The following is a 4,208-nucleotide window of genomic DNA, read 5'->3' on the forward strand; positions in this document are numbered from 1 at the left end:
CATTGCCTTCTGGCAAGGGAGAAAACCCAAATTCATCCCCATTTGGAGATGAATTCGCTCTCTTCTTCACTCATGTGCTCTAGGAGGGGTGGAACCACTGTGTCCTCAAAGGAGATGGAGGTGGCTACACACAAGCAAGAGAACACCAAAAGCTTCCACCTGGAATCAGTGATAGCAGATAGAACTGGGAAAGGACACATGGCAAACGCACAGGAGATGTGAAGTTTGAATTTCGTCTCCCTGGATAAGACTGAAATTCTCACCAAGTCCTGAAGAAGTGAGGTGAGGAAGGGTCTCAAGGAAGATCAAGCCATTCCTGCAGGGTCCCCAGCTCCGCACACTGCTTACTTTAGGGCTCAGAGTAGGATGACTTTCATCTGAGATCTCCCCACGCTCATCTTTGCTACACTTCAGCCAATTTCTTTTAGAAATGATGCCGAGCTCAGTGCCACTCTCCTATCAGAAGATTCCAATCTTGTCTTTTCTAATGAGCCGTGTTTTGGTGTGATAATCATCTTCCCTCCCTCTGGCCACTCTCCAAAAATCAACATATTTCTTGAAATACCGTGCCTAAAATTGGTCACTGCAGTCCACCATCCCAACATCAAACAATATGATCTCATTTCTTGCATGCATCTCTCCTGCCAGCCCACAATGACACCTACCTTTTTCCTCCCCCCACAGCTTATTATTGCTGTAACTTATCCACTCCCACTGCACTGCTGCTCTGCCAGCAATTTCCCCATTTTGTATCTGAATGTCTGATGCCTCCTTCTAAGAACAGCACTTTGCATTCATCTTTATCAAATTTCTTCCCATTCATTTCAGGCAATTTCTTTTCCCTGCACTTTACAGCTGTTTCAAACCCTGTTACAGCTCTCTGAAGTGTCTGCATGTATTCTTAAACTGGTGACAACCCTAATTTTTTATATGGGCTATATAAGAAAATGCAGGCCCTGCAATAAATTGCATAGTGGTCTCACTTCAAATACCCTCTCTACCACATACCAGTAACTATTCTGAGTGTAGTTTTTCTACCACATTGTGATAATTTCATCCATTTCCTCCTTTTGCTCGTCAGAAGAAAGCGAGGCGAAGAAAACATTAAATGTATCCGTTTTCTCTGAATCATTCATTATTTTTTCTCCATCCCCTCATCTTTCCTCACTTAATCACGTGCTTCCCTTCCAATTTCTGTAGTTTCATTTTGATTGATCCTTAGGAGTCCTTGCTGCGCTATTTTACCTTCACATTAGGAGATTGCTGCCGGGCCATTAACAAGCAGCTCTCTTCTATTTCCTTATCCCACCCATCATCTTCCAAACAGACCGACTGAAACTACCTTCTGAGCTCCTTATTCTGTTTCTCATTTCCCTCCTTTCTCAAGAGCATCAAATAACTGTGCAGACACTTACTTGAAGATTTTTAACCACTTGTAATAAGCCTGAATGTAATCCAAAATAGTTGAGTCTTGCACAAGACTCATATTTTCCCCATACCTTCTGAAATACAAACTCTGTTCTCTTGAAATAAATGCATTAACATGGGAAAACTTGGAAAGAGTTATTTTCTCAGCAGACACTGAAGTATAAAATACTCCCCATTTCCACCAGACTTCATTTGTCTACTAAATGTCTAAAGTCTCCATCTGACTACTTCATGGGTGGCCAACATTTTGGCTTGCCCAGGCAGCAGTGAGTGAAGAGGAATTGTCTTGGGCTGCATATATATATAGGTCACTCTGAAACTAACACCTCCTACTTATTTCCATGGAAACTACAACAGGTATAATGAGCGCAGTAACTCTGCTTGATAGAGAAAACTCTCAGCTACAAGACAATATTTTCCAACATAGCCAGCACCACTAGCTATGCATCTTCACCAGCAATGACAACAGGCTGCATACCGTGCTCCTCAAAACCTGCAGCAGCAGAGGTGACCCACTGCTGTCATCGCTGCTGAAACACACCACTGCACTCACATTCATTGTTAGGTCTCCTAAACGTTCAGCAAGCATCAATGAATGTCAACAGGCACCATTTCTTTTTTTGCATGAGAGAATTCAATGGCACACCTTTGCTTCTTCCGTACTTCCATGTCAGACACCATTTTCTCCTACTGCCCCTCTGCTGCCATCTGTCACATAGCAACAAAACGTAAATGGAATGTTGGTGGGAAAGGTCAACCTATACTGCCATACCACCACCATCCACCTCTGATGTTCTGGGCCAACATAATAAAATAGCAGGCATTACTGTAAGAGCTGCCCTTGTAAAATATGTACTACAGAGAGAACAACAAAAACATAGAACTAGTGGGATATGTAGTCTTGTTTTAGTGAAACTAATGCATCAATCTGATTCAATGGCAGGGGTTGCAAGTCTAAGTGAGTTCTCAAGGTGCTTATCAGAGATTTTCTTAACGAAATGTCGCTCCTCCCGTACTTCATTCTTTACAACAGTTGCTCACAAAAGTACATACCGCCAAAAGCAATAGCACAAATAAAGCGTGGCTGTAAGCCAAAGTATGAAAATACACACAATTATTTGCCATACCTTGAGTTAGCACTGCCCTGGTTGCAGCCCAGACAGTGCCCATCACACAGCGATGTTTGGTTGTTGTGAGCAATGGGTGCACACTTGGCCACTGAATAGGGAAGAGCCACCTCCAAGAGAAACGCCACACTGTGCGCCATGTCAGGCCACACAAGGCCTATGGGCTGGACATCAGCTTGTTTTTCCTGTTGTGGGAACATCTAGTTTCCCCAGCCTTAGGAATACAGACACTTTTGCTCTACAGCATCGTGCCTCAGCATCAATCCTTCCCGAATGAATCACGTGCCTCTTTGTTCCAGTTTGTCTTCCAAAAATCTCTGCCATGCCCACTAACCTGGATTGTGAGAAATACTGAGTTCCTCTCATATATTACCCATACTGCTGTAAAGACACTTTCATCTTCATTCGCTCTCTGCCTTTTCAAGACTCAGCTCCAGTGAGTAATTTATTTACATCAGTGAAATACAACAGTCTGGCAGGACAAAGTTCCATACCAGCATCAGAGGCAAAAGCTAGATCCTTCAGTTCAGGAGACAGGAACCCACACTCACAGATCGTGGTTGATGTAAGACAGAAAGCAAAATTTTAAGCCCTACTCTAGCATCTGGACACGAGCTCTGAAGATTACAAGTAACAGGTAATGACTGTTTTCTCTCTTGGCGGAAATGTTGTTCAGAAAGAACTTGACGTCTCTCCCAAATGTTTATTTGTAACTAGAATAAATTCTCTCCTATAGAGCAAGGTTCTGAGAAGTTTTGGTCAGCATTTTTGACCAACCAACCTTTCCCCACAACCTGCCAAAATACACTGCTGGAAAACGCCTCATCAGCTCTTCAGAGGACCTCAGGGCAGGCAAAACATTCTCAGTGCCCAGGGGACACATTGCTACGATAGTTAACACACAGAAATAGAGCAAGTCTTCAAAAGAAAAACAACAACAACAAAAAACCCAGTATCTTAGCACAGTGCTAATCCCTTTATTATTATAAAAATCTATAATTACATATTGTTGCTTAAGGACTCTGTGCCTTTGAGAAAGCTTCAAGTCTGCACGCAGTAAGCCAGCTATGGCAAGAAATCATTTTAATTCCATAAAATTCTAGGACGGCCACAAATTTAAGCAGACTTCATCTTTACAGAAGTCATCAAGTTCAAAGACACTGTCAATTCAACATCCAGGCAAACTTTTGTTGTTAAGACAGCTAGACTTAAGCCTCCAAATATCAGCATTATCAAGTATCTGACACGAATCAAATGTCCTATTGTCCCTCCCTGTACTATACTTCAGTGACTCACCTTCTCTTAAACAGAAATACATATTTTAACACAATATAATTTCCTCAAGTGACAGATTCACTATCCAAACACAAACCAAGCAGCATAACTTTGACCTTCGGGGTTAAAATTATTTACTAGCTGCCAAGTCGATTTGTGCAATTACATTCACTGACAGATACCCTCTGTTCTTCTCCAACTATTCAACACTTCAGAATTGGGACAGTTTGTAAGAGCTAAACTAACTGAAGCCCACACAAAAGTATCAGGAAGTGCTTTTAGGCAGCTTTGCACCACAATGTTACCCACCTCCACTACCAGTGATCTGCTTTTGAACCCTTTCAACTGGCGACAGTCTCATGAGAGCCTTTAACTGTG

Source organism: Tetrao urogallus (assembly GCF_951394365.1).
Source record: "Tetrao urogallus genome assembly, chromosome: 1".
Lineage (NCBI taxonomy): Eukaryota > Metazoa > Chordata > Aves > Galliformes > Phasianidae > Tetrao > Tetrao urogallus.